General features: G+C 41.8%; 1 non-coding gene across 1 annotated transcript; it reads right to left on the bottom strand.

Moving 5' to 3' along the window:
• Positions 1-12,844: 12,844 nt before the first annotated feature.
• Rnu6-1158 (RNA, U6 small nuclear 1158) lies at positions 12,845-12,949 on the bottom strand. Its single transcript, XR_015678747.1, has one exon. It is a non-coding gene; the product is annotated as a U6 spliceosomal RNA (small nuclear RNA).
• Positions 12,950-14,485: the final 1,536 nt, after the last annotated feature.

Below are 14,485 nucleotides of genomic sequence, written 5' to 3'. Positions count from 1 at the left end.
AAAACCAGCAATGGATTTTTTTACATTATAAATTACCCAACTTTAGAACAGATGTTTAAAAAGAAAAAGAAATCTTATTTTTGCTCTTATGACTGAACCTTACTTTATAACACCAGCATGAAGTTACAGGTATGTTTTTAGAAAGGATAGAATGTTACTTCCACTCCTAAGTGTCCCAGACCTACTGCATCAAGCTCTACCTGATACTCTACTTTAGCCATAGGTTAGTTCTTTGAGATCCATGTTATCTGGATTGTGTGGGTGGGGAAATGGAAGCTCAAGTTAAACAATTTGGCAAAACTGTAATTGGGATTATGGATTGTGAGGCAGTAGAACATGGATTCTTAAACTATATTCCTAAACAGGCTTCTTTCTCACATTTTATTTCTAAATGACTCGGTTACAAAGTAGACCTGGAGAATTTGTATTTATAGGCCACCAAAATTTGTCAAGGTAACCTGTGAAACAGCAATCTAGAGGATGTTTTGTATGTCATTGAACGGGGTTCTGAATTTCTAAAGGTGGAAGTGGGCAGTGGGTAGGGAATTAGGAAGGAGTTGATTCTAGGTGATTTGAGGCCATGTGGTGTAAAGCAACTCAAGTTCGTGAAGATCATAATGAAAGTTCAAACCGTCAAGAACGAAAATTAGCAATGTTTGGCTGCAAACATTTTCTACCGGGACCACAGCATGGAGAGTATTTCTAAACTTTAGTTATAATTCTTGACTGGTGGCAAAATCCTCTACGTGTATAATGAGCACTGGGTTGGTTTTTTTTTTTTTTTTTTGATTAAATATTCATTGGAGGTAGGAGTGCATGCCACATGGTTGTGTAGAGATCAGAGGGAAAGTTTTAGGGATCAGTTCTCTGAAATCTTGATTTCAGTTGTATGTGTGCACAGACACATATGTTATTGGGAACATCAAAAGAAACGTGTTCTAAATACTGCCATTTTGTTTTCAGACTCCATTTAATCATAGGGGGAAAGTAAGTTCAAGGTCCTAGGCCCTAGGGAAGCTGAGGACTTCCCAGTAGTTAAACAGCTTCTGTTGTAAAGAGACAGTTATCTGAGACCAGACATCTCAAGGACAACTTCATCTTGCTGGCAGAGTTAAACTAAGTTCATGTACCCAGGCCCCGGGAAACCGACTCCTATCCCAATTGATGGAAAAATGTAACAATTACTTGGCACAGCAGTTTTGTGGAGTAGTAAGCTCAAATATTCTGAGATAGTCTGGCTCATTGTTGCAGATGGATTTAAGTGGACCCCACAAAACCAGCTTCACACAATATAAAAGGAATTACATCCTGTTGTTTGTGATGAGGAAGGCTTAGAAAGAGAAGGGAAAACACATCACTTAAGAAGGTAGGTTACAGCCAGAATACAGCAAATACAGAGGGAATGCCAGCAGCAAACCACTGAACTGAGAATAGGACCCCTGTTGAAGGAATCAGAGAAAGAACTGGAAGAGCTTGAAGGGGCTCGAGACCCCATATGTACAAAAATGCCAAGCAACCAGAGCTTCCAGGGACTAAGCCACTACCTAAAGACTATACATGGACTGACCCTGGACTCTGACCTCATAGGTAGCAATGAATATCCTAGTAAGAGCACCAGTGGAAGGGGAAGCCCTGGATCCTGCTAAGACTGAACCCCCAGTGAACTAGACTGTTGGGGGGAGAGCGGCAATGGGGGGAGGGTGGGGAGGGGAACACCCATAAGGAAGGGGAGGGGGGAGGGGGATGTTTGCCTGGAAACCGGGAAAGGGAATAACACTCGAAATGTATATAAGAAATACTCAAGTTAATAAAAAAAAAAAAAAAAGGTAGGTTACCTGGGGTTGGGGATTTAGTTCAGTGGTAGAGCGCTTGCCTAGCAAGGGCAAGGCCCTGGGTTTGGTCCCCAGCTCCAAAAAAAAAGAAGGTAGGTTACCAGGTATAAAAAGAAAATGTTTGGAGTTATTAGCAATTCATCTATTCCACAACTATTTCTTCAGTGTTTCAGCATTGAATGGCTGTGTGAAGATCGCCTAAATTTAGGAAAGGGCACACAGCCCACTTTAGTGGACCTCCTCTGTCTTGAGTGCAGCTTATAATCTAGTTGGAAAGAGCAGTCACAGAGGGGACGTGAGTCAGCTGAGTGACAGTTAAACGCTAACGTATTACAGTGATGATAGTCGATAATCTCAGAAACTTGATGCAAGCCATAGCAATTGGAGATGGCAGGGGAAAAAGCTATTAAAGTCATTTTGATTTATCTCTGATTATAGGCAAACACTGGACCACATCTGAATTTAAGCTGAGTTTGAAATGAGAGGATGAAGAGGGGATAGACTATGCAACCCGATGGACTGTAAGAGCAAATGTTTTGGGGTGAAGAAAGCTTCAGATGTGTAACATGGTGCAACTAATTCAGGGAAAGAAGTGGGGCAGAGTGGGTAAAGTGAAACTCAGGATGCCACATTTTTGACTAATTACAAGTGTTTGCTTTTTTTTTTTTTTTTAAAGTGGTTGTTGCCCGAGTTCCTTCCCAAGAGAAACAAGCAATGTCTATCCCTTCTCCTCAGAACCTAGTTACCATGATTGCCTCAAACTTCACTCTGGGCAACAGTGAGCTTGTTGACCTTCCTTCCTTACAGAGCACCAATGAGGGGTGACTTACAGGGCTGTGAGTGCTCCAACCACAAGACACACCTAAAAAGCCATTCTCTAGCAGGGAGGAGAGCTTCCCAGGTAGCCATACAGAGGGTGCTCCCTCTGTAGTCTGCCCCTGTCTATTTACTCCAGCCCCTCCCAGAGCCCAAACCCAATTGAGGCAGAGTTGTTCACAACAAACAGAAGGGAGCACCTGAAGACTCAGGATAAGATCTTTCAATCCTCTTCAGCCCTTCTTTTGAGGTGTAAACAGTCAACAAGCCCAGCCGAGATGATCGTTTGCAAGTAGGCAAAGTTGAGCATTCCAAGATGGTAGTTGCTTGGCTAAGACAAAATTTGCTCAGTGGAGATGTCCTGGAGTTTTCTAAATAAGAAAACAGTAGGAGTTTTCTCTAAGGTGTTCATCCACGAATATCTTGTGTGGTAGGCTGAGAGGGAAAGGGAGGCCTGATAGAAAACTACATACTGGTAAGAAGAAACCATTGAGTAGAAAGTGCTGACCTGGCAAAAGGTCAGAAGTAAAGCATGTCACAGGCTTCTGTGCCAGGGCACTCTGGAAACCTGAAACTCGAGCCATTCCAATGAGGTGGCAGACATTCCCAAGACAGGGATTATCAGCATCATTTAACAGCTGCTACATTAATGATAGATGTGGCTCTTCTGTATTCGTGTTAGCATAATTCTATGCTAGTTATGCTTATGAGCTGTGTGCATTCTCAGGGGAAAATACCAGATATTTTCTAACTTGGTATCACAGGCTATCTTAGGTATTACAGACAAAGACATTTTTCTTGTATCTTAGGCCATGTTTGAGAGAGCGCAGGCTTTGAACTTGTGCAGGTTGAAGCTCACAGCTCATTCCTTTTGGTTCTCATGGTGTCTAAAGAGTATTCAGTAAATGTTTAGTGGACTAGAGAGACCAAGGAATGAGTAACTGAGGAAAGAAATGAAATATCTAGATTCATAATATCAAAGCAATACAGAGCAATGCATAGTGAATGGCATAAGGAGATTCTAAGCTATGGGAGATCAGTGGTTCTCAACTATCCTAAAGCTACAACCCTTTAATACTCATGCTATGGTGACCCTCATGTTGTGGTGACCCCAACCTTAAGATCATTTCATTTCTACTTCATAACTGTAATTTTGTTACTGTTATGAATCATATTGTAAATATCTGTGTTTTCCAATATTCATAGGCAACTCCTGTGAAGGATGGCTCAACCCCTCAAGAGGTCGCGACAGACAGGTTGAGATCTGCTGCTTTAGGGTAAAGGGAATCTCAATAGTGTGCCTCCCTGACTCTTCCAGGGTCAGTCTCTGTGAAGTACACTGAGCTTACCCAGTGTGTTGCCTCAATTGTTTTTATGGCAACAGACTGACGTGCTAGGAATATCTTTTTAAATCTCATTTTTGATTTTGATTACTTCCTCAAAATCACAAATCTTGGTTTAATAAGATGCTTCTGAGGGTAAAGGTTCTTGTGGCCAAACATGATGACCTGACTTCCAACCCTGAGATGACACCCACATAATGGAAAAAGAGAACTGACTGCTGCAAACTGCCCTCTGACCTCCGTACATACACTGTATCATGCATGAACACAAAATAAATAAAATTTAAATCACAAATAGGATAGATTACAAAAGAGTAATCCTAGAAAAAAAAAGTCCTTCTGAATAATTACTAGTCCAAGAGTTCTAGACTAAACTAGAATAGACACAGGGGAAAAAAGAAATGAGGGAAGCTTTTCTAGACCTGCATAGGGTTAGACATAGGACCTTGTGGAGACCTGCTACAGAACAGCCATGTGCTACTTAGTTGTATCCTTCTTTGTGTATGTAGCAGTTCCCCTGAGATTGAAGCACTGCATCTGGTAAGGAAATTCCTTAAAGCAGAAGGTAAACAACTCAAAATAGCTTCATGAAGTCCCTAAAACTAACAGGACTCACTAGGCCCCTTCCTCCAGGAGTCAGCAAGAAAGAAAGGCTTCTGAGAGTCACTCTCAGACAAGCTGAAAGGAAACAGACACTAGACAAACCCCCTGGAAGAAGCAGAAACTAGCACAACTCCTTGAAAGAGGTTTAGGTCAACAAAGTCACTTGGAAAGGACATTCTCCAGTCTGCTGAGCTGCCTGGAGGCTGTGAAGTGTGCTTTAGCTTCTCAACTGTGTAAGCTGTCGTGCCGGAGTGAGCTTTGGTAATGCGGCTGTCTTTGAGTCATTTCTCCTTCTGTAACTAATCCCAGGAAAATTAATTGTTTCACCAGATTGGACTTTGGTGGAGTCATACTTTGGTCTGTAGTGGTCTCCCCACGTGGGCTGTGTAGATGTATGTGTTGCACTCTCCAGGAAAAGTCTTGTCATACAACACCCTGAAAAGTCCTCAGATAGATATCTGCAGTGAGTTATGTGATACAAACTCAGTTTCAACTTTTCTAGCTGTTTGTATAAACACCTAACTGAAATTCAAAACCACTGTGAGAATTGGAATTCATAAAAATACCTCTAGGGAGGCAAAAAAAAAATAGGAAAAACACAAATTTATTTGCACCTCAATTCCTCCAGACTTTAAGTTGCCCTTTCATAACTTGACACTACTTTTGGATGCATTCTATGATTTATTAAAACAAACAAACAAACAAAAAAACAGAGTGAAAACAGCCCTAATGACCTTCACTTACGCATACTTGCTTAAAAAGGGAACTATGATGAATTTCTAAGGACAGTATCAGTGGACTGAAAACAATCATTGCAATAATACTGACATTTGTAACATTGCTGCTACTGTTAAGGCTGCCTGCAACATTGAACCAACTGTCAGCACTTCACATTGGAGCAAACTAAACAGTTTCCAGACATTGCTTTTGCTGCTTTTGCAACACTGCATTTTATAACCACCACTGGCACTTTCATGCTTCAAGTCACATTCAAGTTTCAAGATTTGTATATTTTGTTTCCTTTTTCTTTTCTTTCTTTTTTTTTCCCAATCAAATTGACCACATTGGGTGGAAGTTTCCTAGTAATTGCTGCGCAGATTTTTCTGAGCTAAAATTGTTTTCTAAGGGAAAAAAGTATCGAATGCATCCACAAATATTTTCCGGTTTTTTTTTTTAAGCTTTTACAAAGTGTTACTCCGCCTGCAGTCTGTCCACTAGTGCACTTGAGTTGCCAGCACAGCTCTAGCTGCCCAGTTTAAACACTAAACTGGTGGGCTGGGGATTTAGCTCAGTGGTAGAGCGCTTACCTAGGAAGCGCAAGGCCCTGGGTTCGGTCCCCAGCTCCGAAAAAAAGAACCAAAAAAAAAAAAAAAAAAAAAAAAAAACACTAAACTGAAAGAAGAGATGTTAATGGAAAAGTTCCTAAACGTGGTGCCATTTTTCCAAGATCTAGATTTTACTTTTACGTTTTAGGAACGCTATCAAAGAGCACTCTCTGCTACTCTCATGGCTCTTCCTTTAACTGTCACAGACATGCAGTGCACAGTCGTAAGTCCAGGGACTGGAAGAAAAGTGACCCAAGGATCTGATAACTGTGTCCATTAAGGGAGGAGCATGAAAACACTTTCTTATCAACTGTGTCCTCATTCCAGGTACCCGAAGTACATGAGTAACTATCACACTCCTCGAGCAACCGGTTTGCTTCACCATCCTGTGGGTATTTTGAATTTTGTAAGTCGGTGTGTGCTTCCTGTCACTGCTGCTTTGGTGACTTGTGATGACAGCTCCCACTCAGATCCCAGACTGTACATTTGTAAGTTTTTCAGGGACATTTTATTATTTTGTCTCCTCGTGGTTAACCTTTGACTGATTACTTCCTATATGTCCCGTTGCACTGTTCACACTCTGTAAGTAACCTTCAGTCTTTCCGAATAGACAGAATAGAGGAGAACATACAACACTCGTGTCATAAAGACTGGTCTTGGAGACTAGAGAGAGCCCCCCATGATCAAGTCTAAAGATCATACGATTCCCTCTACTTCTGCCGTATGACATAAGCTTTCCTTCTTCACAGTGCCTCTCAATGTTAATCTATAGGAACAATGTTGAGAACTTGACAAAAAGAAAACAAAATACTGAGCAAACTGTAAGGAGGAAATAAAGGCCATGAAGGGAGAAAGCGTGAGGAAGAAGGAAAGGCCACCATGATTGTGAAAAGAACGAGTGGAATGTCCTGAATTATGAAACACTAATTTAAAAGAACTTTTGTCTGAGAAACAGGAAGAACAATTATTTGTTAAAGGGCTTAGGCTGAGTCTCTGGCTTTGGCAATAGTTTAATCAGTGAGGTGTGTGTGTGTGTGTGTGTGTGTGTGTGTGTGTGTGTGTCTGTGAGGGTATGCATCTGTGCGTATTGTATATGGGTCTGTCTGTGTGTGTCTGTGTGTGTCTGTGTGTGTGTGTGTCTGTGTGTGTTTGTGTGTGTGTGTGTGTGTGTGTGTCTGTGAGGGTATGCATCTGTGCGTATTGTATATGGGTCTGTCTGTGTGTGTCTGTGTGTGTCTGTGTGTTGGCATCTTTAAAATAAGAGTGTGGTGCCTGGACCCTCTGTGGCTCTGGATGACAAGCAGATAACAGGTTGATTCATCACTGCTCAGGGAGGATGAGAAGAAGGTGGGACCTATGGACTGTGCTGAGATGGTCTGAGATGAAGGGTTTGGGTAGATGCTGCAGCAAGAAAAATGTAGCCAGGAGGAGAAGCCATCACTGCTCAAAGAGCCAGAGAGAGAAATATCTCTAAAAGGAACACTGACACACGGCAGTGGACAAGGACCCAGAGCAGGAGAGACTCTGGCAGATACAAGCACTTGCCTGAAATCAGCCTGACAGTCTCTGTTAGTGCAGCTGCCCGCCAGCCTGTGTGCCTGTGTCCTGATGTGATCTCACTTCAGGGAAGATCTTCCTTAAACCGGATGAGATTCCCCTTAGAGCTGTCTCCCCATAGAACAGGGAGAGAGCTAGCTGGCACTGTGGCTCTCCTCTCTTGACTCCAGCACCTTCAGCTGCTTCTTGTGCTGCATATAACCTCTGGAAATCTGGTCTGTTATCCCCTCCCTTCTTACTCAGCTAAGTCTGGCTTCAGTTACCGCTTCAGAGAAGGTCGGGATTCTTTACAATGCTGGATTAAAGCATTCATAAGCTCCGAGGACTTAAAAGATTCTGTACTTAAAAGCTGCCCTGCCCAACCTAGTAGAAAAGAATACAAAAACCACCGTTTATTTCTTAAACAAATATTCAAAAGGCACATTTATTCACACCCTCTTCATTCTAGATTCTCCTCTGATTCAAATGTTCTCCCTAGCTTGCTAATGTAAGATGTCTTTAGTTTTTCTTTCTGAATCTCCTTTTCTGAGTCTTTTTGCAGGATGCCCCAGGCAAGTACTAAGATTTCCAACCTGGTTGTTGTGTGCTGCCTCTCATTAAGCATCTCCATGGTTCTCTGTGCACATCCTGGACTTTGCGCACTGGTAATCATGTGCCTGTGTACTGTGACCTCAGCGTTGTCTTCCTCTGAGAATTGACTCTAAGGAGCAGGGATTGTGTGACTTTCCTCAGTGACTCAAATACCTGACTGCTTAGTGAGTGACCTGATGAACAACTTTAAGGTGATGAGTGGAAAAGTCAAGAAACCTCCGAGGTGATAAACTGCATGCCCCGAAGGAGGGTAAAAGGACTGACTAGAGAAGAATAAATGAGACAAGCGGCATCTTCCTGTAAAATAATCCTTTAATCAGATGTCTTTGTTCTTGAAATTTTTATTACACATTTATTTACTCTCTCTCTCTCTCTCTCTCTCTCTCTCTCTCTCTCTCTGTGTGTGTGTATGTATGTGTGTGTGTGTGTGTGTGTGTGTGTGTGTGTGTGTACACATGCTTGCACATGTCCAGAAATGGCAGTCAGAGGACAACTGGAGGGAGTCAGTTCTCCACTTGCACAGTAGGATCTAGGAACTGAATTGAGAGCCTCAGGATTGACAGTAATCACTTTTACCAGCTGGGCCATCTCACCAGCCCTACCAATCACCTAATATTAAGCCTCTGGTGAGATTAATTGGTTTATCTTTAGACATTTACTAGTAAAATACAATGTAAAACTATCATTATGATCAGTGTAAAATTGACAGTTTATGAGACTCATTTTAAAACTCTATTCTGGTCTGTTGTGGTACTCAAACTCTATCCTCTCTTTCCAGGCTCATTTCTTTTCCCACCTTTTGATCTTTCTATAAACAAATGTGGAGCCCTTAGCAAAAGCTAGGCACTATGCGAGGTTCCCAGGTGAACAGCCAGTCCTGCTAGCCTTGCTTTCAAGAGGCTTACAGTTCAACATGAGTGGGTGCTAAGCTACAGTGATGCTTTATCACAACCCCAGAAAACTAAATAACACACAGTTTTCCTTCAATAATAAAATTTCAGAGTTGGGGGAAGAGAATTATACTTTTGAAAAACAACTTTAAAAATATTTAATAGCTCCTTTTTTTTCTCTCTACCCCAGAGTGTAGTTTCTGCTTCATGGAATCTGTCCGACTCCTCAACTCTTCAGTAAATTATGAATTACTTCTCACATATTTTTCTTTAAAACACACATAACACACACACACACACACACACACACACGAGTGTATATTTCTGCTACTAAAGCATAGCCTCTTTGTGCTGCCATTTTTAGCATTAAAGGAAAATTGTAAAATCTTCCTGTGTGCCAAACACCGTGTATGTATTTAATCCTCAATGTTTTTATAAGGAGGATCTATAATTCCTAAAATACAAATGAAGAAGCCAGAACACACACTTTTGATAATTTGTTCAATGTCATGGAGATAACTAGTCTGCTGTAGCAGAGTTTGGAATCCAGATCTCTGCAGTAGAAGTCCATGCCAGGTGCATACATGAAACTAGCAGCATTCAAGGTGACCATTTCCTTCAGACATCACTAAGCAGAGTCGTAGACAACAGTTTTCATAGACATCACTACATGAATGCTGTCACAATTAATTTTGTGTAACTTGCCAAACAAAAACCTACGTGTTGCTTCTATGGTGTTTGGGGGTAAAGTCAACATTTTTAGTTAAAATAAAGCAGGTTCCACCTTACACTAAGGGGATGCCTGTAGTATTAGTCAGGGTTCTCTAGAGTCACAGACCTTATGGAATGTCTACATTAAGGGAAATTATTGGAATGACTTACAGACCACAGTCCAACAATGGGCAGCTCTGAGTGGGAGGAAGTCCAAGAGTCCAGTGGTTGCTCAGTTCCACGAGGCTAGGTGTTTCAGCTGGCCTTCTGTGTGAGCTGGAATCCTGAAGAAGTAGGTTCCAACAGATGGGCCGGCAAGTAGGCCCAAGCAGGCAAAGAAAGAAGAAGGCAGCCTTCCTTCTTCCATTGTCCTTGTGTAGGCCTCCAGCAGAAGGTATGGCCCAGATTAAAGGCGTGTACCACCTGGACCTAACCTGTTCTTTACTTGGAACTTGCTCTGCCCCAGGCTGGCCTTGAACTCAGAGATCTGCTTGCCTCTGTCTCCTGGAATTAAAGGTGTATACCACCTTACCTGGGTCCAAGCTTTTCATGTCTACTATGCCTCAAGATCTGGATCAAAATCATGTGTCACCTACATCAAGATCCGGATCAAAAGCCTATATCTTCCAGCCTCAAGATCTGGATCACAGGTAAGTTCTTCACTTCTAGATTGTAGTTCATTCCAGGTAGTCAAGTTGACAACTGGGAATAGTTGTTACTCCCGTCCAATCAGTGTGAGGCTTGAATAAAAGAAAAGAGAGGAGAAAGATCTTGTAGGAAGAAGACGTTCTTCAGTAGCCTGTCTTTGGACTTTATGTTATCAGCTTTCTCCCTGACTGGTTTATCACGTAGACATCTACTTGTTAGTCTCAACAATCACATAAGTCAGTTCCTTATAACAAATGTCTTTGGCTAAATGATAGATAGATAGTAGAACATAAGTAGATACACAGATGATAGATAATAAACAATAATTGATAGGTGATAGAGACATGATGAGTGCATCCCCTTAATTGTTCTCTGGAGAATCCTGACTTTATGAATCGATTTCAAGAAACAAATTTCCAGCAGAGAGAAAGGATATTCAAAATACCACTGAACTTTACAACACTGACAGGCATTTTACATGAGTGTGGTCTTTTTTTCCCCCATGAATCATATTCTTAAAATAATGTGCTTCTAAAAATCATGGACAGATGATTCGACCTGCTATATTTTTATCTTGTAGAAAAGATCAAAAGAAACATTTGGTTTTAGCATTGCCATAACTGGTTTCTTTCTGTGTTGTTCCATTAGAAACGTAGTCTGCTCTTGCACTCATTTATGAGAGAAAATTAATTATTTATTCAAAGCACATTGGAATGCCCCCTGGGAGGTATCGCTCCTAGACCCTGACTCTACAAAAGTTTGATGGGAGCCAGACAAGTTAAAATCATTGCCTGGTGTATTCAAGGCATGCCCCAAATTTAAAAGACACAAGACATTGCTATCTAAATCTACAGAAGAATAAGGAAAAGGAGGTCGCCACGGAAGGCAGAGTGCACATTCGTAGGCACAGAAGGTTTCAGGCCTCCCTTTCTCTTGTCTTTGCTGTTTACTCATCTCCATATGGCTTCAGAATTATTAATGATTTTACATTAATACCCACAGGAAACTTAGGTGTTCCTAGGCATTTTCATGTTTCCCTTCTGTCTCTTTTGCCCAGTACTGGAAGAGTTGTCAGGTGACAGCATGGGTGGCCCAAATGCAGTTACATACACCCTTTACTCTTACAAATTCCAGGTGACTGATGTGTCTTTAACTCCAGTAGCAAACGTGCAGACAAAGCGTAATTCATTTCCACCCTGGATTTCCAAGCACAAATGCAGTCTTGTATGAGTATGAGATTGGTTAACATAACTAACTCCTACTTTCCTCTTCACTGGATTGGTTTTCCTTGTGAGCCATCCCTGAGAAGTCACATTTAAAACGTGTGCTTCACTGAGGCTGATGAAATTAGTTGACATTATACGGCCCTCCATGTCTATTTGCTTAATTAAAATCAAGTTTAATGACTTGAGTGTGTACAAGAACGTAGAGCTCTCAAACTGGACCCCAAGGCAAATTCTCATTTTCTTAAGAGGCTTTCTGTCCCTCATTCTTTTTTTCTTCCGTCTCAGAATGACTTTCTGGGTGGCATTACTAGGAAAGCAGACATTTTGAGTCAAGAGAAATATGCGACTAACTGGCCAGGGCTGCATTGACAACGGTGTAATGTGGTATCTTGCTATTTAGAATGCATAACAGCTTGATGGATTCTTTAGGATTCTCCAATCTGACATTCAACAAAGCTCAGACTGTTTTATTTGGGGGTCAGTAGGAAAGGGAGATCTGATTTGAAGGGACAGAGTGTACAGCTCCTAGTTGTGGGTATTTGAGGGACCATATTGTGTTGTGAAGGGAAACATATCATATTCAGACCCTGTAAAGAAAGCCAAGAGACGATGAGGCCCATTGGCTTCTAAAGTTCTCAGCGAGATTCCAATCTCAGTTAGATTCTTACACAGGTGTGATCAGGTAGCCAGGGTAGGCTATGGACCCAGTTGATTTCAATGACGTTCAATAGACTAGTGTCCCTTGCTGACTACTGTGGCATCCAGGCTTGCTTTTCATTAGAGTGCTTAGAGGAACCTCCCAAAGAAGTAAGTAAGCCCTAGCTGGAAGAGAGCAAAGCTCCCAGCCAATTGTGATATACTTCACAACTAAACGCCATGTCTGACAATCGAGAACCAGAGACAGAGCAATGAGGCCCAATGGATGACCACTTATGAGAGAAGTTGTTAGTATGTTCTATATCCCCATGCAATGGTTCCACTGGTTTCTTGTCCAGAATTCAACCACATAGCCACAGCCATCTTCAAGAAAGGAAGCATAATACGACCAGATAAGAATAGAGTCCAGGGGATGGAGAGACCGCTGCCGAGGGTAAGATGGAATCTCAGAGTCATGTGACTTGCTTTCCCCTGATGGCTGAGAATATAGAGCATGTCTTTAAGTGCTTCTCAGCCATTTGTGCTTTCTCTAGCGAGAATACTCTGTTTGGATCTATACCCAACTTTTAATTTGAGTTATTTGTTTTCTTGATGTCTAGTTTTGGTTTGGGTTTTGTTTCTTTTTCAGTTCTTTATATGTTTTAGAAAAAAGTGGAACACTTCATGAATTTTCATGTCTTTCTTGCAAGGGCCATTCTAATCATCTCTGTATTGTTCCAATTTCAGTATATGTGCTGCTGAATTGAACGCTATTTTTTTTTTACATTTTTGAATACAAGTTATTCTAAGAAAGAGAAGATGTCATTCAGGGACAGCTAATACTGTCTCTCAAAATAACCATATTCTTTGTAAGAACACGGCCTTAAAAACCCTGCTAGGTTGGTGTCTCTATCCGTCCACTGGTAGTCTTGCCTGGTTACAGGAGGTGGCTAGTTCAGGCTCCATATCCTGCCTTGCTAAGAGTCTTAGTCAGGGTCACAGTAACTTTAACTTTTTCAAAGCCTAATGATGGCTTAATGATGGTTCTTAAATGCTTTAACCTCCCTTTTAGCCTACCACCCTCCACAGGTAGTGGAAAAGACAGGATACAGGAGAAGTGGACCCATTTAGAAATGGTTCTTTGGAGCAAATCCAATCTGCGTTGTCAGCAAATCAGAAATTCAGTTTACATGTCAGCAGCAGCAGCAGCAGCCCCATCTGCTCAGAGACACTCTATGGATATACCAGCAGTCCAGTTTGGTAGTGTTGGGATAGCAGCAGAGGTGGCATGACTTAGCAGAAATAGCCAGGTCTCGGTTTTAGCACAAGTCAGCAGGAGAGACCTGGAGGAATGCCAGGAGAACTTCTTGGCTGTGCCACTCTCCGTGAAGATTCAAGACCGACAAGCATTGCACATCTAGTTCTATAAGCAAGCCCAGCTCAGCCTCTGTCACTGTCCATCAGCCAATCAGCCTGAGTCCACAGAAGCGGCAAGAAACTGTGGCACACCACCAGAAGTTTGGTTTTTTGGTTTTTTTTATGTGTTTCTCTCTATGGAGTCCTGACAAATGGAGCTTAAGTATGCAACGTAAGGTGGACCAATACATGCCTGTCATTAGCGAAGAATCCTTCATCTTGTGTCCTTTCACATGTTTGCTTTAGCAGAACATCATTTTCTCCTGTGTCTGCTTCAGCGAAACATTCCTTCAATGTCTGCTTTAGCCTTTCACCTGTGTCCAGGTCAGCAAACGTTCCTTCATGTGTTTGCCTCAGCAAAGCATCATCCAACCGACTTTCCAAAGAACCCTTAAGTATCTACTTCAGGTCACTCTCATATATTCCTAGGACTTGCCATTATCCTAGGTTTCTAGCTTGTCCCACAGATGGCCCCCAATCTAGTTGTCTCTCCCAGTACTTTATCCCTCCATCCTTGGCAGCCATCTCTCCATCCCCTGAACTTCTATTCTTACCTGGTAGTGAAAGGAAAAAGTTTAAAATTGCCACCTAGACAAAAGTTGAAGCCAAAAGTGGGCCCTGGAACTGCCTGTTCCAGAAACTAGCTGATCACAGAAAGAGTAATTGCACCAGCTGGTTCAGCCACTTTGTTCCAGAAACTAGCTAACCATAATAGCAGCTGACCATAGTAGCAGCTGACCATAGTAGCAGGAACTGGTTAACCATAAAGTTAGATTAAAATCTTAAAGAACAATCATGAGAAACAGGAGGTTCTTCCTTGTGATTTGGTAACAATCATGAGAATCAGGAGGTTCTTCCTTGTGATTCGGTATGTTTTTTCCTTTAAATACC

The sequence above is a fragment of the Rattus norvegicus genome, chromosome 2 (genome assembly GCF_021556685.1).
Source record: "Rattus norvegicus strain SHRSP/BbbUtx chromosome 2, alternate assembly SHRSP_T2T, whole genome shotgun sequence".
Classification (NCBI taxonomy): Eukaryota; Metazoa; Chordata; class Mammalia; order Rodentia; family Muridae; genus Rattus; species Rattus norvegicus.
This window is presented reverse-complemented; position numbering and strand designations above follow the sequence as displayed.